This window comes from Lutzomyia longipalpis, chromosome 4 (assembly GCF_024334085.1).
Source record: "Lutzomyia longipalpis isolate SR_M1_2022 chromosome 4, ASM2433408v1".
Taxonomy (NCBI): domain Eukaryota; kingdom Metazoa; phylum Arthropoda; class Insecta; order Diptera; family Psychodidae; genus Lutzomyia; species Lutzomyia longipalpis.
Window position 1 is genome coordinate 22,573,583 of NC_074710.1, and position 22,670 is coordinate 22,596,252.

The 22,670-nt window shown below is 31.7% G+C and overlaps 1 protein-coding gene across 1 annotated transcript in view; it reads left to right on the top strand.

The window, feature by feature from the left end:
* The window catches only part of LOC129794957 (furin-like protease 2), a 97,524-nt gene that overhangs the window by 653 nt on the left and 74,201 nt on the right, over window positions 1–22,670 (top strand). The window contains exon 2 of the mRNA XM_055835897.1: window positions 4,520–4,779. The gene's annotated coding sequence lies outside the window, so the exon portion shown is untranslated. The remainder of the gene's footprint in view (window positions 1–4,519; window positions 4,780–22,670) is intronic.

Sequence of the window (22,670 nt, forward strand, 5' to 3'; positions counted from 1 at the left end):
AAGACGAAACAACCCTCTTTTTGGAGGAAGGTTTCGCAGTGAGATCGTTGCACAACAAAGCACTTGGTGTGGAAGAAAAAGAAGGAAAAAAAGAAGGCCAAGTTTTGTGTGTCAAGACGTTGTGGAAAAGACGCAAAAATGTTACGAAAACCATGGGAAAATGCATTTATATGTAGTACGTACATATGTATATAAAAGCTCGCATATATATGCCCATATCGAACGAAACTTTCTAACCTCGCGATGACCACAAGATTGTACCCATCGTTTGGGTCGTTGTGGATGAGGTCGAAATAAAATAAAATAGTAGAAAAAAAACAAGAGCCAGGAAATTTGTTTTTGTTTCAAAACATCGGTGAAATGGAGAGGTGGGAAAAAATCTCGTGATTAATTGCAGACGATGTGAGGCTGGGGGGAGGCCTCAGGAGAAAAAAGCGATGCCTTTTTAATCGACCACACCACAGCGGAAAAAGTGCCAATAAAATAGCAATTTAGACAGTAAAATTACTTCGGGTGAGACTACACGAAATTATATATTGGCAATCTTTGGTGCTTTCTCACTCGCACCACCAGGCGCCTCCATATCGGGCTGACTTATAATTTTCTCATTCGACCTGTCACTGTATGAGTGAAGAAAAATTTGACGTTTGACTGATTTTTTTTGCTTCTCGCGCTCCTTTGCAAGCAAATCTATTGGGTAAACACTGCACAGAATATTTCTTGAGACAATATAATTAGTGCGATGAATCTGGCGTTTGACCTCAAAATAATGAAACTAGGATACATGTAGTCCCAATTTTTTTAGGATCTGCTAAGAATTTGATCCTGATTAATTTCCTGATGAATTTTTGGGGCATTTTCCTGAAAATTAAGATGTTTTCCAGGCTTAAATTGATTTTCCTTACATTCTTAATGCATAACACTAGAGCATAAATTCTTTAAAAAAAAGTCAAAGAAAACATAAATTTTGTCAACCTAAAATTATTTTTGTGGCCACCCGTGGGGCCATTTGTTCAATTTTATTCAAATTCTCAGAAAAAAATTAATGGGAAAATGAATCGGGGAATGTGATAATTTTCCTCAACCTGTATGACCTCAATTTCAACGGGAAATTAATCAGAATAAAATTCTAAGCCGATCCTGAGAAAATTGGGACTACACATGTCTTTTTAAAATTATTCTGAGGTTGAGGTTAGAAAACCTCTTACTTTTGCTGTACTAAATGCAACGTCCCATGTTGTACCACCCCCTCGCAAAAAAAACTACAAAATTTCCAACAAAACCCCAAAGAACTTAGCCCTGTCCATCTTGTAAAAAATACATATATATCCGAAGAGAATAATAAAAGTCATTGCGTGATATTTATTTTTGTGTAAAAAAGTAGGACAGTTATAAAATGACTTTTACTTTTTTTTCCACCAACAGCCGAAGCACTAAAACAGTGTAAATTGATTGCCCAAAAAATAGTTTTTTTCCAACATAGCAAAATGTTGGAATTTTCAGCGTAGAGAGCAATAAAATTGAAATCTTCCCCCATTGGGAGATTCATGGGGCGTCAGAATGGTTTAAAAAATCGGCATTAAGGGTACAATTGTGGCTCAACATATTTGCCTTTTTATGGCATGTCATCCACATAGCATATAACAAGTTTTGTATGCGCAATGCCATCTGAAAGTGATGTGACGGGCAATATAAACAAAAATTCTTACCATACAAATTCACAATATATAGGTTGAAACTATATCGCGCGAGCTTTGCAACAAGGTTATTTACTTTACTCGTTAACACATCATTTAATTCAGGTTTTTTTTTGCACGAAGTTATGTTAAAATTAAAGTTTTCTTGTACCGTCACACGGGGCTACTTATGAAGGTTAATTTTGTATGAATTTATTTAACCGAGTTTTGAGCATTGTACGAAAATTTAGCACGTTTAAAAGATGTTGACAACAATGCCGCTGTTGTTGTAGATATAAGGGAGATTAAAAATATTTATATTCTAGTTACTTGACTGATTGGAAAGAAAAACGTTCAGAAGTGATAGTTATTGAATCATCTGAATATTTCCAGAAGATCTAAGTATTTCTCTTCACTTGAACATCTTTTGCTAAAAACCGAACGACCTAAAACCGAAAAAGAAACCCAAAAACGTATTTAGGACTTTTTGGTTTAAATTCAGTCTTTTTTTTGGGTTCTATTTACCACGTTTTTAGCATTAATTTACTACTTTCTAGGTTGAATTTAGTCCTTTTTTTGGTCCTTAATGATATATATTTCTTTTTAAGTTTGGTTCTGTGCCACTGACCTCTCGTCTAGATGGGAGGCTGGATCCAGAGTGTAGTGTTCTGGGAGGTGAATTGTATGGCAGGAAGCAAAGGTGGACTGTCTTATGTGCTGTATTGAAGTGTTGTTATGTGTGAGTTCTTTTAAATATCCCTATGTACATGTGGATAGGAAATAAAGTATGCCATATGGGTCGTTAAAAAAAAAAAAAAAAAAAAAAAAGTTTGGTTCTTCAATCAGTGTACTTTTGGGACTAAGAATCAAATATTTATCGGCTTGAATTTAGTCTTTTTTTTTGGAATGAATTTACTACTTTTTGGCTTGATTTAAGTGTTTTTATGCCTGATTTTAACATTTTCAGGCTTAGATTTATATTTGAGTTTCCTTGGTAAATTTTCCGAATATTTCCGAAGATCAAAATAATTTCATCCAAATAAACGGTTTAGAGGAGGATAGTTTTGGTAATTAACAAAGGAGTGTTTATCTGAATAAAAATATTCCGATCATCGAAAAAATTCGGATGATTCGCGAAAAGGAATTTAAAAAAAAAAACATTTTTTACTTTTTAGTCCTGAAAAAGTACTAAATTGAAAACTAAACAGTACCTAATTCAAGTCTAAACAGTACTAATTTTAAGATGAAAACACTTATTCTAATTTTAGCATATTCAAATTTTTCTACTAAATTTAAAATATTCGGCAGTTAAACACCCCTTAAGACTAACTAGGAATTTTTAAGTACATTCAATTTGTAAGATATCTTCAAGAAAAGTTTTTTCAAAATATTCTAATAACCCAAAGGAAGTTAATCCATTCTTTCTTAGAATATAATTTTTACAAATTGTCAAAATCGGTATGGTAGATTTTTTGCAATCAAAGCAAATATTAATTTCAATCATTTCTTTAAAAAAAATCAAATATTTTTCAATTTTTCTGTGCAATATTGTAGTTGATTCTGTAGAAAATAAATGATCTTCCTGCCTTACAAGAACAAAATATCAGTTTTTTTTCAAAAACGGAATGTGTGTTAACGAGTTTAAAGATCAAATACAAAATTGTAAAAAAAAATTAAAGTATTTGTAAAGACAATAATTGAGTAAGAAATGATTGGAGTAAAACCTAAAGAAATTTGATTTAGATTTGAAATATCTAGACTATTGTTTTTATATTTTAGAATTGTATGATTTTTTAGCTTTTTAGTCTTAGTTTTTTTTTCAATTTTTTAATTCAGAAATTAATTTTTAAGAAAAGAAATAAATTTTATTTTTTTGACAAAAATAGAACTCTTTATTTAAAAAGTTTTTAATTCTAAATCAAAATATGGAAAGAAACTGCCAAACAAGAAACAGAAAGTTTCTAAGTCTCTAGTTGAATCTCTATCAAATCAATTCTAATAGAATAAACATGGAGTTTAACTTAAAATTTAGTTTTAAACTAAAAATTCTTTTTTTGAAAGTTTTATTCTATAATTAAAATAGAATAAAACTGAAAGTAAAAAAAGAGAGACTAATTAGTAGATAATATAGGTAAAATTTCTTGTATTAAATGTAGCGTAACGTCTTCATTTTGTTTGATTAATCTAAACTTTTCCAAGAAGTATGTTCTTCATTTTCATCTTTGAGCTAATATCAACTCAAAAGTCTCCAAAAGCTGCTCTAAAGTTTATAGTTTTAGATTATTTACTTAACACTTCATTTCCTTCTATTCTGTGCCACTAGCTTAATGTTCGTAAAAGGAAATGAGATTTTTATTTCATAATTTTTCTTTAAACAAATGAAAAATTTTCAACATAAAACTTTTATTTGAAGAAACTTCCTCCGGATTTTGAGGGAAATATTTTGGTAGGAAAAATATGCTGACACTTGAGGAAGTGCCCGTGTGCGTTCTTTGAATCCATCTACTACACCAAAAGTTGATGAACTGCCACTTCCTTCTTGTACAGATAAATAAATGTTTGTCAACATGTCCCTGCCAATGTTTCCGCCACTGTGTAAATAAAATGTAAAGTGGCGTCGTCAACAAATACAGAGACACCTCCTCACCTGACTCTTACAACACCATTCAACATTTTTTTCTCTCACTCAATTTCCTCACGCTCTCTTTCTCTCGCACACGAGAGTGGGATATTTTTGCTGAAAAGTAAAAGTAATTATTAAAAAATCATTTAAAAATCTCTTTTTTTCTTTCTCTCTTTTTCGGCTGGACCTTCATGTGTTCGTGATGGACAACAACGCACAGAAGAAAAGGTGACCGAAATTTGTTGTGTGCTCTCTGCTGTCTATCAAACCTCTTCATCTATATTGAAACAAGAAAGAAAAAAAAAAGAAATTGTCTTGGAAAAGCCCAAATAAATTTTCCTAGGCCTCATTGTGTGCGTGAGTGATGAAAATAAAAACTGCTGTGGAAGTGAAAAAGAAAATTTGTTGAAAGACTGCAATCAACATTGTGAGGCGAACAGCTGTTGATAGGGAAAAGAAATATTAAAAATTCAACATTAGGTGAGTCAATATTTCCAGCATAAGCATAATTTTTATTTCATTTTCTCTGTCTCGACAATTTTTTTGCTTATTAAACCTTCAAAATGAAACATTTTTAAAGAATATTTTCTTTTACTTTATTACATTTCTTCCAACCTGTTATCTGGGAAATTTTTCAATGAAATACTCGGAAAATTTTATTTTCTTTAATTACAAAAAATTTTATTTGAAAATTCATTAAAAGAAAAAGCATTTGCCCTTACTTGATGTTCCAATAAGGGCAAACATCTCAAGAAAATCTTCCAATATGGCAAACTTCTCTATGTGGCCTTATCACGACATTTCTATTTGATCGAACAAAGCTCAGAAAAATCAAAAAACTTCAAAAATAAAATATTCAACGTCTGATGAGGACTGGAATGAATTAAAATGACGTCAATACGATCCACCTTGCACTTTTTGACGCAAAACCATCAATTTTTTGCATTGAAATTGATTTGATTCAGATTTTTTTGTATGTTGTATAGGTGAATTAATAAAAAAAATTTAGAGCTGTCGTCCCTCATATAATGATTGACAAAAAAATGGAACAACAAATTATAAAGAATTAGAAAGGAGTTTATTCATTTTAAGGCTATCGACAGAAAATTTAGGAATAATTCATTTCAAATAAAAAAAGTTAATCTTTGTCGTCTTTTAAATACAGTAAACGGAGCTCCTAAATTACTACCTAATTAGAAAAAAAAAACGTTGACGAACCACGCTCTAAAAATAACTTCAAATTCCTCTTTTTTCTAAGATGGATATGACGGCTAGAATTATAATTGAAATAACTGTCCAATGGAGACATGCCTCGTTGTAGGGCTACTACATTCAAATCATCACCATTTGATAATTTTATTCTGCAGCTTTCTAATGTTTAAATTTTCTTTTTTTCAAATATTAAATTCTTCTTTTTTTAACTTTAGACATTTCTATTTAAACACTTGACATTAATCTCTAATTCTTGACGTTTATTTTTCTATTTTAATTTTTTTGTAACGTCTGACATTTTTAAAATTTGACATTTATATTCGAGCGTTTGACGTCCCTTTTCGAAAGTTTAACATTTTATAAGAAAAAAAAAATTTTCTAACGTATGACATTTTTTTGAAAACGTTTAAAATTTTCTATCTAAATTTGAATTTTCCGACGTATTTTGTAACTTATTTGAATTTTGAACAACGCTTCCGGATGAACGTAAGTTCAAAATTAAAAAAAAAGTTTTCTATCTAAATTATGACATCTTTTCTAAATTATTGTGATTTTTACTATTGTCTTTAAACAGATGGTGGTGAATTTTGGTTGACGTGTTCGCGAGGAGCTTTTTTTTTGACACTTGGGGGAGGATTTTTCGCGTCAACATAACCTCAAAGCAATTTTTTTGAGCAAAAAATTGAGAAATATGGAACTTGCTTTATGCTCCTAATGCATTTTCCAGGCGAAAATTTGCACAATTCTGTTTTTTTGTCACAAAATCTGCATTGAGGTTATGTTAGGTGGCGAATTTTCCCCGGGCGTCAGTACTTCGTCAAATGTCAAAAAATCCTTTTCCAAGTATCAAAATATACTCCGCGAAGTGTCAAAAAAATATTCCTTCAAGTGTCAAAAAGTACTCCTCGAGCACAAAAAAAATTGCTTTGAGGTTATGTTGACGCGAAAAATCCTCCCCCAAATGTCAAAAAAATGCTCCTCACGAAGACGTCAACCATAATTCACCTCCGTCTGCTAAGGAGCCATTGAACACTTTATTAACGTTAGACGTTTCTTTCCGTATGTTTGACATTTCGTTTGACGTTTTTTTTCAAAAGTTTTACTTTTTTTTCTAACGTTTACAATTTCTAAATTTGAACGTATCAACGACACATGAGCATCAAAATGAATAAACTCCTTCCGGAAAATTAGAACAAATTCAATTTTTTTTCTGCACAGGTGATTTAAACAGCAGATCGTAAATTTTTCAAGATAAAACAAAGAAAATGGCTGTCAGATTAAAATCATCCGCATGAATCGCTCCCAAAAAAAAAAAGCAGCTGAAGTTTGGAAGACCACAACGAAAGTTTTATATATCAAAATTATTTCCGTCTAAAACTATGTTCCCTGTCGTCCTGTATTATGTGTGGTACTCTATTCAATGAATGAACATGTAGGAATCAATGGGAAACCATCAACTTCCTGGCACACAACTGCCAAACATTCTAGTTTCCCGCAGTATTCCAGGGCCAGTACGGGGATGTTTTGTTCAGTCACATACTCTTCAATTTCAATCCAATTTCATATCCCACCCCCACCCACTCCCCACCCCCATCCCTCCTCCTCCTTTATGCCATTTGGTTATTGATGATTTTTATCGTTTCCCATTATTTTTCAAACTTATTGGTTGGACTCTTTTTTTTTTCTCTCATAGACTCGTCATTTTTTTTCTCTCCCATGACCACAAATTTATTTTCTCATTAACTCACATACTCATCAGTAGAAAATCATGAACCACCCGGATTATGTTTTTTGTTGTTGTTGTTGGATGTAATATTTATGTATTCACCGTACATACAATTTTGCGTTCTCCCTGCAACAATTTACTCCTAACTGCGCCATTCTAAATTGACTCTTACAACGTTGTATAAGAGTATGGCGTGTTTCCTCAGAGCGGAAGCCATAGCCAATGTGAATTTGGGGGGATTCAATAAAAATCAACACCACAATAAAATTACGTCTTTTTGGGAAGAAAATTGAAAGACACGCAGAAGTTGGATATAATCAAAAAGATAAATAGTAATTGAAAAATCGATCAAATCAGGCAATTCTGCGGCACGAAAGGACTCCGTTTTTTTTGTGTGTGGAAATAAATAAATATAAATATATTTCTTGGTATGCCAACACAGGATGTGTCTCCGCATATATAGCGGTATTCAAAATGAAAACACTTTTGTACAGCACAAGAGAGTCCCATGTGTTATGTATAATAATTTCTATATACACTGCTGTGAAGTAAAATATCAACAAGAATCCTTTTTAGAGAATATAAATAATCCTCGTCTATTGTCTTTGTTTTCTATGGTTCTGGGTTTGCAATTTCTAAATTTAGCAGAAATTCTATTTTTTTATCATTCACACCTTTTAAAAAATATTTACTTCAATTAAAACTTTTAAAATCGATCCAATAGTTCGATTTTGATTAAAAAAAATCGTTAAAATCGATACAGACGACTTACATTTTCCGTTAGTTTTCATAGAAAAAAAATTAAGCCAACTTTGAAAACCCTTTTAGAATGCTTAATTTTACATAATTCGAAAATAAAATTATCCAAATCGAACCAACGACCTTTATATTTCATCTTATTTTCCAATTTGTTTTTAAATGTTTGAAAAAATCAGAGAAGATTCTCTGACCTACATTCAAAATCCTTCTAAAACTTGTAATTCTATAAAAACCGTTTAAGGAGTTTTACTCGATTTTGATAAAAAATTTTTGAATATTTTTGAAAATACGAATTAAATCAAATCAATTGTTTTTTGTGTATTGTTTTATCTTTAAAGTGTATTTAAAAGCTTGAATAAAGAGGAAGTAGATTTTCTAATCAATAATTTAAAACCTTATCTAAAAGCTTTCACTTTATCAAAATCGGTTAAACGGTTCGATTTTGAACAAAAAATTTTTAGAATTGTTAAAATTGATCTTTGTTGTTTGTTGTTCTGTAATAAAATTCAAAAAATGCCGCAGAAGTTTTTTTTAAAGCTTAACATATTTTTGAAAATACGAAACTTATCAAAATCAGTGAAACTATTCGATTTTGACCAAAGAGAGGTTAAAATTGATCAACTGGATATTCATGATTTTGTACATTAAAATTTGTTGGTTAGATCTTGAAAATTGAAACAGATTTTGACAGCAATATTTATTTACACAAGATAAATATTTACCAAAATAGCTTAAGCAGTTCGAATTTGATCAAAGACAGTTAGAATCGGATTCTGTCTTCTCAAATTCTATGTGCTGAAATTTGAGAAAAATTAAGATTTACAATCATATTTTTAAACTTTATAAAATATCTAAGTTAATCCGTTTAATACTAATAGGAATCGGTTAAACAGATCGATTTTGATAAATATTAATAATTCAAAAATAATGTTTCTAAAAAAATTATCTAAATCGTATCATTGAATTGTATGATCTGTACTACAAGTGCTGATACAAGCGACGACATCTGTTGCTTAGCTCTACAAAAATTATTGTTAAAATCTAACATCTTGACCCGCTTGATCGATTTTTCAATATTCGGATTTAAGTACGAAAGAAATACAAAAATTGGGACAATTTTCAAAGAAATAACTTTCATGGTGCAATTTTTCTTCACACCACTGTACAACATTTGCCAGCCTCCGCGACGAAAATGCAGATAAAATGAATTTGTTTGAAAAATAACATCACCCCCCCCCTTGCCCCCCTACTCGCGTGTCGTAAACAAATGTATGCTAGTCGGAGAATTAATGCAATTTCACATGGAAAATTTCCGCTCTTCTGACATTTTCTCTGCTGGTGAAATTTCCTCTTGTGCAGATTAACTCGAAATTGATTTGACAATCACGATTCCAATGTCTTTCTTCGCCAAACTTCCTCTCCTTTTTTGCCACTCCCGCGTCTTCCGTCGTGCGCATGAATTTGCACAAAGTGAATTGGAAAATTTTGTGAAAAGGAATAATGTCGACGTATCGACGAAGATGGATGTATAAACAAAAAGGTTTTACTTCAATCTAAAATTAATTTTGCAAAATAAGAATCTCCCCCCTTTCTACGGTATTATGTACATATAATGTTTTTAGAATCCAAACAATTTGTGTTCTACTTCCCACCAAAAACATTTTCATCCATTCATGTTTATTTTCTAACCACGCGCAACGTTAATCAGCGGTTTCCAAGGGGCAAACAATTAACCCACAAAAGAGTCCCAAAGGGGATGTCTTTTTGAAAGTTTTAAAGGTTTTAATTACCTTTTTAGGGTAAAATTAAATGATTTAAACGATTTAAATAGAAAAACTCAAAAAGGCGTGAAAAAATGTTAACTAATTGATTACGTAGACCAATAACTACGCTTAAAAGATATTCCGGAAGGGTAAAAGTGAATAATTTCTAATTTAAATTCATATTTACGATGTTTGGCACTTATACACTATGGTGCAATTTATGTAACCCTTTTGTCATTAATATGGTTACAGTAAAAGGCAAAAATTTATAATTAGGGGAGAGCGGGGTTAAAAAAGTCACTTAAGGGTTTAGAAAAAGCTCAAAATATCATATTTCCCAAAAAGATAAAGCGAAATATATAGCTCATTTCTTTAGGAAATTTACTGCCCTACAACTCTTTCTCAGATCATTTTGTTCTATCTAGCTAGGAAATATGATATTTTAGGCTTTTTACAAACCCTTAAGTGACTTTATTAGCCCCGCCCTCCCCTAAAATTTTTGCATTATTAATTTAAAGGTTATTCGTAACTTGATAATAATCATCAACGAAACATTAGCTTGAAAGTTCCATGCATTGAGAAATACAATAAAAACACAATAGTGACGTCATTCTTTGCATTTTTTAGGCAAGAAAACTAAAAAATTGGAATAGACTCTGTAATTTAGGAATTTTCGATTTTTTTTAGTTAAAGGAAAATCGTCTTAAGTCAGATCTGAGACTACGGTTTTCTTTAAACTATGTTTAATTTTTTAAAGTCAGTCTTATGATTTTTATGCAAGACCTTTGTTTCAGACTAGAATTAAGTTTTTTTAAGGTTAGGCTTTCAAGGTTAGGTTAGGTTAGGTTAGGTCTGAAGCTAAATGCGCCTTAGGAGTCTGATCTTAAGGAATTAAGATTTGGCTTAAGGAAAATAGGCCTGGCTTATAAACAGCTTAACTTTATCTCTTAAGTCAGGCTTAAATTCTTAAGTCAAACTTGAATTTTTCGTGGTCTTCTACAATTTACCTTACATACAATTGTTTAAGATTAAGCTTTTAAGGTTTTAATATTTAAAACAGGTCAGGTCTAGAATGCACTTAACCCTACCTCAGCCTAACTTAGGAAACTTAATCTCAGCTTAGAAAAATTAGGTCTAGTTTAATAGAACTTAATACTTAACATAAAAAACGGAGATTTAGCTGAATAGAAAGACCTCGATTAAAAAACTGAAGTTCCGCTTATAAAACTGAAGCCTGATTCAAGTAAATAAAGCCTGGCTTTAAAAAACTCAAGCCTATCCCTTATGCTAAAAATGTTCGCGAAAAAAGCGACCTAATTTTTTAATACATAAAAAAAATCTTTAAAAAAATTAAATTAAAAAAAATCATTTCCTATCGAGAAATTGACGTAATTTTTGGTATTACAAACATTTAAAAATTTTGGGCCGGAGGGGTAGGTAAAATTTCCGGGACAGAATGTAGGTGAGGTTGTAACCCTATAAAAATCTTTGTCAATTTCATAATCTTTTTTCATCCTTTATGAGATTCCTAAAACAATGAGCATGGGTAATGCCAAGAAACAATTCAAAGTAACTAAAGGACACAAAAACGGATATTAAAATGATTTAGAAGTCGAAGTTAGTAAAGATTTAAACCAAATAAACAATCTTTGCTATTTTTTGTTTAATTCTAAAATTGAACGTTAATTTTCTAACGTTTGACATTTGATTTTAACGTTTTCTTTTCTAATCCTTCGCGTTTCTCGGCCATAGTTTTATATTTCGTTTAAAATTTTAATGTTTATTCAAAATTTGAAGTTATTTTTCTAACGTTCAACGGTACGTCTTTTGGGTTTGACATTTATTCTAACGTTAGAGATGCTTTTCTATTAATTATCCTTATTCAAAGAAGCTGTAGGCTAAAAATAATTAATTCCTTTAACTAATTTTCTTAATGCAAAAAACTTTTTTCAAATTAATTTTAAGAACAAGCTCATATTCTCTCTCAAAGAACGATTCAAATTACCTTTTTCTTTTCATTTCCTTTTAATTCAAAGAGCATCTTCTGGTCCATTTAATTCTAAAACGATCACTTTGTGGTATAGAAATTGCTTCTGCTAAAGCGTTTAAATCATCCACTTGCATGCGGGCAAAGCAACTAAACTTGCATTATCTATGTATATAGTTTATAGGCGTTCAAAGTGATTTAAATCAATAATGTAAAACTCCAATTAATTTTCTACGGCCTTTGTTGTGAAATATTTTCCATGGCAAAAAAGTTAATAAATATGAATTGAATTTTGTATGATAGGTAAATGGGAACAAAAGCTCTCGCAGTTTTTATTTTACGTTGTTAACCAAAAGGGGTGGTTTTGTTGAATTTTCATTCCACGTGAAATGGAATTTTGATCATTTTTTTTTGTAAATTCAACTTTGAGGTGAATTTAAAAGTGGATTAAATTGAAGAATAAACCGAAAGTTTAGTTAAATGTTAGACTAAATCTTCAGAATGTTAATTCTTCTCTTTATTCTTGAAGTTTGACTTGAAAGTTTGACTCAAAACTTGACCTTAAAAGCTCTTCTCTTTTCAATATTTATTGAAATTGCATTGAATGAAAATTCTGAATGCAAAAAATGTGTTCAGCAAAGTAATTAGTTGGTGTTCCACTTCGTGGCCAACACCAAGTATTGTAATCGTCGGAAAAACCGACCCCCTCAGATCGGGCTCAAACTTGGTATGAGCACGTTTTAGACATCCCACATTACGAAAATGGTGGTGGAAAAAAAAGTGTTCCGGCCGGCCGGCCTGCCGTCCGGGACTCCACGTTTTGCCTTATAACTCAAGAACAGTAACAGATAAAGACTTCCGGTTTGAAGTTTTCTATAGAAATGTGGGTGTAAAATTTCATTTTTTTGCATTTTTAAAATCCAAGATGGCCGCCGTCCGCCATTTTGAAACACCATCAACGAGTTCCCTTGTAGCTGGAGGTCTCAAATTTTTGTATGTTGTAAAACTCAATGAGACGTTTTCAGTAATAATTCATACTTGAAAATCGGTCAAGCGGTTTAGCAAATATGGCGGCCTAAAGCAAAAAGTGTTTTTTCGATATAACTCGAGAACGACTTGACCGATTTTGACCATCTTGGTATCAAATGAAAGGTATTGAGAAGCCCTACAACTGTCTAAAACATTCCAAGTTCCAAAAATGACCGAAAGAGGCGCTAAAATCAAAAACAAAAATTGCCTAACTTTAAGGGGCAATATCTCCGAATCCCCATTAGGCAAATCTTTAAAATTCTGATATGTTGTAGCCTGACTCAATATCTTTAACCAGTCCAAAAATGAAGAAAATCTATGTCGCCGTTTAGAAGATATCGCAGTTTAAAAAATTCTTGAATTTGAAAAGTTCTAAGAGTCATATCACCTGAACTGTTTGACCGATTTTGCTCATCTTGGTATAAAATTAAAGGTTTTGCAAAACTCTACAACTTTCTAGAACATCAGAACTTTCTAGAACCATTCCTTGAGTACAAAAAGTGCGAAAAACTGTTTTGGTAAAACAAAAATCCGCCATTTTGTGTTCTGAAGGTGACCTTGAAATGTATCGAAATATATGTCAGATTATAGCTTATTTTAAGACCTTTCCATAACTAGTCAAGAAATTTCCGTATGTGTTATAGAACATGAGATATGACCATTTTTATGCATCAAATTACTGAATTTCACAAAAAAAAACAACTTTGCCTACTGATACTACTCACAAATAGTATTATAACGCATAAACAAACTTCTACACGTTGTGGGACACCAACTCTTATAACTGGACGCGTTATGATTGACTTTCCAATATTCTCTGCGCCTTTATTGCATGTTTACATTGTGCCCCTGAATTCAATGTAAATGAAAATTAAAATCGACAGAAGCTGGATGCTATAGATCTCATGATAGGTTAAATTAAATTTCACATGATTGACACATTTCGTCCCCAAAATACAGCAAAGAAGCAAGAGAGAAAAAAAAATATAATTTCGTAAAAGTTCACACAACTAGTGGCATTTGGATGGACAGTCGCTGAAAACGAGCAGAAAATTGCTGCAGAAATTCAGCACTTTTATCAAATAAAAATGCCAAAGAAATTGGGACGTCTAATTGGCATTCAAACTTCTTATAAATCGCTGCATTTTGCACTCTTCTGGGAGGAAAATCCTGAAAGATTTTTTCTGCTCTCACTTGACAAAATCTCTTTAATTTTTCCTTCTTCCCCGATTATATACTTAATGTTCTACATATAATAGCTCTTTCCCTCTCCCTCTTTTTACGTGGTTAGCTGGCACACTAAGTAGGAGCTGAATGACTTTTTTACGTCATTTTCCAGCAGTTTTTTTCCCTTGGAATTCCTTCCATTTAAAAAAATGTTTTACCATTCAAAACGACGTGTAATTAACTTTCTGAATGGATCCAATTATGTGATACATATCAAGCGTTTATGCATATATTTATGTCTTTCGGTGGCATGCAGAAGAAGCAAAAATATGAATGATAAATAAAATTGAAGAGGATTAATTTTCTCAAGTATGGACCAAAATATTTTTGGTTGCCGTTTTTTTATGATTTTCCCAATGAATGAGAAAATTGCTGAATGTTTAAATGAATTTGCTTAATTATGCGATTAAATTATATATATTTACGACTACATAGAGCCTGTAGTGCTATATTTATTTTAATTGCTTATAACTCTGCATTATTCAATTTGCATCAACTTTAGAAGCATATTAGTGCTGTTACCAAGTTTGACGACTTAGAAAGTTTTGACAGTTCTTCTGTCGATTGTGAATAGTGGGCAAAACTTTAATGGAGAACTTTCTTGAAAATTATATTCACTGTTTATTTCAAACTGAAGGGTTATTTTGACGAAAGCGTTTTTGTGGTTAACCGGTTGGTTAATGAAAGTTCCAATAATGAAAGTTTCTCAGATTTTGATCTAATTAACCCCTTGAGGACCAAATTCAAATGGCTATAGCATTTGAATTAGCTGCTTTTTGGATTTTTAGAAAAGTTATTTGTGAAATTCTATCGTTTGACATTTAATTTTTAACATTTGACATTTTTTGTAGTATTTGACGTTTAATTTTTAATGTTTGACGTTTGTTTTTGTGCGTTGGACATTAAATTTGGGTGCCGTTAAAGTGTCGGTAGTTTTGGTAAAAGTGTCGGTTATTTTGGTAAAAAAAAGCGGTAATTTTGGCTAAAGTGTAGGTAATTCTGGCAAAAGTGTCGGTAGTTTTGGCAAAAGTCACCTACACTTTTGCCAAAGTTACCGACACTTTTGCCAGAATTACCTACACTTTAGCCAAAATTACCCCTTTTTTTGTCCAAAATAACCGACACTTTCACCAAAATTACCGACACTTTTACCAAAATTACCGACCGTTTTGCCAAAACTACCGACAAAAAGAATTATTCCATTAAATTTCTCATGTTTGACGTTCCTTTCTCAACGATTAACTATTTTCCTTTAACTCTCAACATTTATTCCTGCGCTTAGTGTTCGTTTCCTAACGTTTGACGTTTCGCTTCTAACGTTTGACATTTTATTTTAAATGTTTGACGTTTCTTCCCTATAATAAATCGTTCCTCTTCTAACGCTAACACTTGTCCTACGTCTGATGTTTCTATTGTAATGTTTAATATAATTTACTAACGTTAGACTTTTTTACTCTAACGCTGACATTTGTTGACATTTATTGACATTTATTTATTGCCGACACTCCCGGAAGGAGCTTTGTGCTCCTAACACCTTCTTTATTTATAGTTGCGTTTGACATTATTATCGAACAAATTATGTTCCATTTCTGATGTATGACGCTTGACGTTTCTTTTCTAACGTTTTTTTTTATCATTTGACGTAGGTTTTCTTTTATTTGATATTTCTCGTTTCGTTCTGATATTTCTTCTTGTACGTAAGATTTTTTCAGTTGTTTGACATTTCGTTTCTAATATTTGACGTTTATTATTCCAACGTTTAACTTTTATCTTCTAACGGTGATATTTATTGCAACATTTGACAGTATTTTGGACGATTAATTCTCTTTTTATGTTTGACGTTCCCTCACAGCGTTAAATTTTTTTCCTAATCCTGACATTCTTTCTGAGATTTGATGTTTAGTCAAATGTTTGACATTTCATTTCCAATTCTTGACGTTTCATTCTTAAGTCTTGATATTCTTTGTGACATTTAACAAGAATTTTATTGATTTTGACGTTCATGTTTTTAACGTTTGACATTTCATTTGAAATATTTGACGTTTTTCTTTTATTTTGAAAATAAATTTTGGGTATGTAACCCTTTAAAAATCAGCACATTGTGGGCATTTTGGTGTGAGATTGCAACAGTCCATGTCTTGTGGACGTCAAAGTGAGAGGAAGGTGTTGTGTGGCCCCATGACCTTCTGTTGCTTTCTGCCCAATCGTGCCTCTAATGCCACACACGCCGGAATGAAATTTTGCAAAGGTTACAACGAAACACTCGACGAATTTCTAATATTGAGAGTTGAAAAGTGAAAATTCTGGAGGAAATTTCATTTAATGCATCGCACCACATCCTCTCCCCGCCCCTTCGCGTATCTCTTTCAACATTATTGCAAACTTAATCATCAAAAGCTCTTCATGAAGGGGTTTGTGTAGGGAAAACCAATGATAAAATGAAAGCTTATTATGTACAATTCACGCACTTACAGCCTTAACAAATTTTCTGGGAATAAAGAGAATGAAAATTAAAAAAAAATGATCTGAATAAAAATTCATAGGGCTATCAAAGAGCGGAAAAGAGACATTTCTGGCTCCAAAACTACTGAATTTCGATCACATTTAACCACATATTTTGTGGGAAATCATTAAAAATTTAAACTGGTTGCAATTAAAATTTAAAAACTCATAATGTTGAAATATTATTTATTTTTTAAATTAGTATTTGTACAGTATATTTGGGGATGTTTTTAATGCACACACCCTCCCTGCGCCCCTCTAAAAATATGCCTGGGAAAAACATTAAATTGAGCAATTTTTTTTATTTTATACCAAAAACCATCTTTTGGGTATCTCTTTCATACGCCCAGCGGCGACCAATTGGGTGGTTCGTGAATGAAAAAAAATTACTTGTTTATTTGTTTAATGAAAATTTTCGCATGTGATTTTTGCAATTCAATTCATTTGCTTGTGTATTTTATATTCCGACCGTAAACCCCTTTTTTCCTACACCCGCCGCCGCTCTTTCTCGCCTGCCCAAATATTTATGTATAATTTTTTCGCGCACATGTTTCCTTCTATACCTCCGCAACGACGATGCTTTTTCGTCGCTGGTTTTGTGAGCATTTAATCACCACCTCTTTGGAATAATAGAATATCTCTAAATAAAAGAAAAAAAAATAGTAAATACATCGTGATATAAAGCTGAATAAAGTGAAGGGTATTGGTGGATAAAAAATCCCCTCAGACCGGTGGGAGGAGGTAGTTTTTTTTACATCAGCTGAGCAATCAATGTGTGAGAAAAACCCCCTTTGTGGAGCTGGAAAAAACTCGATTCTCTTGTTCAATTTAGAGCCCCAAGCTGAGTGCATTTTCCGTGGCGACAGAATAAACAATTCGTTTTTTTAATAAAAGCTTATTGATATTAGAAGGGGAAAAAAACGTTAAAAGTTGACGGAGTTAAAAGGGTCTTTATATGGTTGAAAAATATTTCAATTTTCGATTTTCAGTGTTAATTAAGCCAGAAATGTTTTTTCTTACTACATACTGAAATATTACTAAACGATTATGAGTTTATTAGTCTGTCTTAACTCTACCGTCAACCAGAGTAGTTGATTTGAGGCTTAGGGGTATTTATCTGGCAGATATTTTGACTGTTTAGGCGAATAATCCGAACATAAGGGAATAATCACAATATTTTCAAAGATCTGAATATTTTTATTTTCAGCTAAAATTTAGTACTTCTTCGGCTTGAATTTATTGTTTTTTAAGTATTTAAGTATTTTTTAGGATTAAATTTAGTACTTATTCGCCTTAAATTTAGTACTTATTCGTCTTAATTTTAGTACTTTTTTCCGATTGAATTCAGATATTTTTCAGTTAAAATTCACTATATTTTTAGCAAGAATTTAGTACTTATATTAATTGGATTTACTTCTCAAGATTGAATTTTAGAAAGTACTAAAGTTCCATCCGAAATTATAAGTCGAATAAGTACTAAGTAAATTCTAGAAGAAAACATACTAATTTCTAGCCAAAAACATAGTAAATTCCAGCTATACAGTACTAAATTTAAACCTATTTAGTACTAAATTGAATTTCACTTCTATGGCTAGAATTTAGTATTATTTAGGCTTTTGGTTCTCAGTTTCTACCAATTTAAGACTAAAAAAAAAAGAAATATTCATCTGTTGAATATTTTGATTTATTTGGCGAATTATCTGAATAATTCGAATATTTTCATTGAGATAAACATCCCTTATCTGAGGCTATTGGTAAGGTTACTGGGGGAGTTGTCCTTTCTTGAATTTTTTTAGTGGCATTTTTAACTCAAAAATATAATTCTTTCAACTCCTAAAGTAAAACCTGAAATTACTGCTCTCCTGAAATTTTTCCTAACCGAAACAGGGCAGAAAATGACCCAAATGTATTACAAAACCCATGAAGTTCATCAATAAAGTTTGTTAATTTAACATCCGAATAAATACTACTTAATTTATCCCGCAACCCATTGGCAGACGCTAACCAAGTCGCGCCGTACTAGAACCTTCACACTTCCCACCCTCAAATCGATCTAGAACGAAAAAACACGACTAACTTTTAATTATGAAAATTCATAGAGCATCTCGTGCATTATAATGCAAGAAGCAACTTTTTTGCGCTACATAGATGGACTTCACTGCAAAAAGCTCCGAACCCCTTTCTTCTTTTAACCACCCTCTCTGTGCTACCACCCCCTGTGCGTTCCGCTAAATTATTCAATTGCAATGCTCCATATGGATATAAAATGATTTAAGATAGTGCAAACTTTTCCTGAGCTGAACAATTTTTCTCTTTTGCAACTTTCAGTTCTTTTCACATTTTTTGTCTCTTTTTTTTTGTTCTTCACTTTGCCTCAGTTCCCAGCAACTTCGACGCTGGGAATTACTGAGTCTTAAGTCTTGTCTTGTCTTCCCCACCTCACACCCCCGGCACATGCCAACCGTTATGTCTTAAATGCTAATCCAAAATTAAATAGGTTCATAACCTTCCATCTCTCTCTTTCTCTTTCGCACATTTTTTTTGCAACCTCCAGCATATTTAATAAGCTCTCAATAGCAAAGTTCTGACGGAGACCCATTAAGTTGGTAAATATAGAAAATTTATAAATTATGTGTATAAATAATTCTAGCTTACGTCGGCTAATTAACCACCATTCGCTTTTTAGATACAAGAAACAACAACGAAAAAAACACGAATATTATTCAAAGTCTGTGACTTTTGGACACGGTTGAGAAATAAAACTCATTTTGCAATGAATGGGCTAAAAGTGTGGTAATTAGTCTCTGCCGAGAGAGCTAAAAAGCAATGCCGCATGATGAATTTTATTAACAAAAATTCAATAAGTCACGCGTCATAATAATAAATAAAAGCGAAGAGTTTTTTTTTCTTCTTAAAGGAGGTCTCAACGTAATTTTCTTATCTCACTGAAAGCTCTATCAGTTTGAAAAGTTTTGGAATTTCCTAGACTTTCCGGGAAAATTTAATTACGCTGATACTCATTTGAGATGAAATTATTTATTATTATGCATTTTTTTGGCCTCATTTAGTCATACGCTGCTCCATAAATAAAGGCGTCATAGCGATGAGTACGATAGTTGGGATTCGACAAACGTTTTGTTGATTTTTGGGCAGAAAATTTGTACAAATTACGCCTTAGATAATTCTAAGAACATCGGTTGATTGGCTTTGTCATTTTTTAATGATTTTAATTTTTTTTAAATTTAATATTAACCCTTTTGCGTCCATTGAGCCGTTCGCTAACCAAAGCGTTAAATATTTTATTTTCTTGAATTTAAAAACTTATTAATTTCTTTCAATGTACCAACGAAGACGTTATGATAGAGAGATGGTCTTTTTAAAGCTTCAAAGGGTTAATTTAATTTAAAAAAAAATCAAAATGCAGACAAAGTTCTTAAACAATTTTGAAATGAAACAAAAAAGGTCAGTACTATTTGTGAAACATTCTAACAATGTTTCAGAGGTGTTGAAACAATATTTAACGAGTTGTTTCCATCATTTATTCAATTTTTTAACGTTAAAATTTCTTTTGTAACTTTGAAAATCTTAATATTTTAATTTTATTTAATGTGAATTTTACTTTGAAAAAAAAATTTGTTGTTATTGTTGGGACACCTAAACAACTTCCCTGGCTACGCCACGGCAAAATTGTTTTACTGAATGCTGCAATTGAAACAAAATGGCGCCAATGGCTGAACTATTTATCTTTTATGCGAAAAATTAGGATTTTTCAATGTGGAAATCGAAAAACTTCCTAGGTCTTCCAGAATCTGATATAGGTTGTCTCATATTTATCCAAATTTCTTATTCATTGATTTAAATGAGACGATTTAGTATTTTGATATCAGTTTTCTGGGCAGATAATTAAACTTACATCCTAAAAATGACCGCCCTCACGTTATTTTCTCCCGAAAGCCCCCTATTACTCTTTAAAAAAAATTATCATCAATAACCAAAGCAGCAAAAAAGATATATATTATACTATACATACTTTCATACAACATAATATTAATAATAAAAATTATCATATAAAACTTTTGTTTACAATTTCAATTTCCAATTAAAAATTTAATATTTGTATTTGCAAATGAAATATATATTGTCCGTTATTTGTATTTATACCAGCATGTATATAATATATACATAGAGATGTGAGCTGTTCTGAAAAATTGAATGTGTTTCCTGTTAAATTGACCTAATCGATTTATACATACATACATAGATATGTGTGCTAAAAAGAGGCATTAAAAGGCTTTTATTTTGACGACGTTTGATGTTTTGAGTTTTTTTTTTATTGAACTTGAACCGATTTGCAATGACGATAAGGCCGAAGTGTGCGAACCCTCGTTTCAGCAAGCACTTTGATTGCCGATATGCCGTCGAAATGCGCCATTTTCACCCGTCACCACCCCCTCTCAACGGCGCAATATTCCCCGATACTTGCCAAGAACTCATTTCAATACATTTTTTTCCTTCCTCTCACAATACTCCGCCACATTTGCACTTTAGAGCACACGCGAAAAAACGGGGTGGAATGTTCAAAGTTCGGTTCAAAGTGCCTGAAAGAGCTTCCGTCACAGACTTTGAGTCCCAATTAGTGATTTGTACGTACGATTTTTGCGAAGGACACGGTCTGTGCCAAAGACAAAATGACCATTAAAAGTCAACTGAATTTTTGGCCATAAAAAAGAAAGAAAAACTGCTTGAAATGCGAAATGGAATTCTAGAAAAAAAAGTTTTAAGGGGTCACATACCTACGATTTATACTATCAAATTGATTTTTTCAAAATGAAGTATTTCAAAGGCTACATTGTAAAAACGGCTAGGTCGGCTAACTTTGTATGAGCTCGGAACCGACTTAGCCGTTTTTACAATGTAGTTTTCGAATTGAGAACGTTGGTGAGAATAGTGTGACGATTTAATCTTAAAGGATTTTTCGTATAATTTAATCACAAAATAAAAAGATTTTATTAAAGATCTTTAAAGATTTATCAATAGAAAACCGTTATAAGTTAGTTTGCCGATTTTCTGTTAAAATTTGATCTCAAAAGAATTAAATTTGTCGAAACCATCTGAGAAGCTAAAATTGAGCAGTTTAAAGTTAAAATTTTAAAATTGGCCAAGCTGTTTTACGAATACATATGACTATTGCAATTTTTCATTGAAAATCAGACATAACTCCGGTTTTACTTAACCAATTTAGATGAAATTAAACTGAAATCAAATGTTTTGAAAATTTTAGAAAAACTTCTAATATCTGAAATTGGAAAACTTGGGTCAGTAGAAATATAAAATTACATTTCGTGACAACAGAAATTCCACTGATAAAATGTAATTTTTTAGTGGTTTTGATCCTTAGTGAATTTGGAAAATAACGACCATAACTTAAAGTTTTTTTTTCCCAAAAATTCCTTGTTGTCCGTACTATCGTGAACAGGTTAAAATAAAAAGCAAAATTAACCCTTTTAGGTCCTCGCTAAACTACTAGGCAGATTTTGAAAATTTTTCTATTTTCTAACTAATTGAGTCTATCACATTTGAGTCGAGAAAAAAATTCCAACTTACGGATTTTCCGTAAAACTCATGGGTCAACGTATGACCTAATTGACCGCAAGGGAATATTTGAAAATTAGTTCGACTTTCTAGGTTCCCATAAAGCATTTTTTTCTTGTTATTTAGTCTATTTATAAGATTCAAGTCGATTGTTTAAATCGGAAAATTATAAAATAGAAAAAAAGCTGATTTTCAAAGTGCCGAAAATCGAGCAATTTTCCGGAAGTTTGATGCAAGAAATCGACTACAAAGGAATTAATTGAACGAAACAAAAAAATGTGTCTTAAAAGATTGATCCTTTAGCTTTATATTGGCGAAGAAAGCATCTAAAAATATTAACTAGAAGTATCTCTAAAAAATCATTTTCATTTCGGATCAGAAAAATATTAAAAATGTTCAACTCTAACAGTTACATTTTGCTGCTTGGGTGAGCACTAACCATTGACTTTTCAGGGTTTTCTCAGCAGCTAAAGTTGTCAGAGAGTTAAAATGCTGTTGTTTTTTTTAAAGAGGAAGTTACTTCCTCTGCTATTTATTTTTTTTCCAAGAGCTTACTAATCCATTAAGTCAGTCA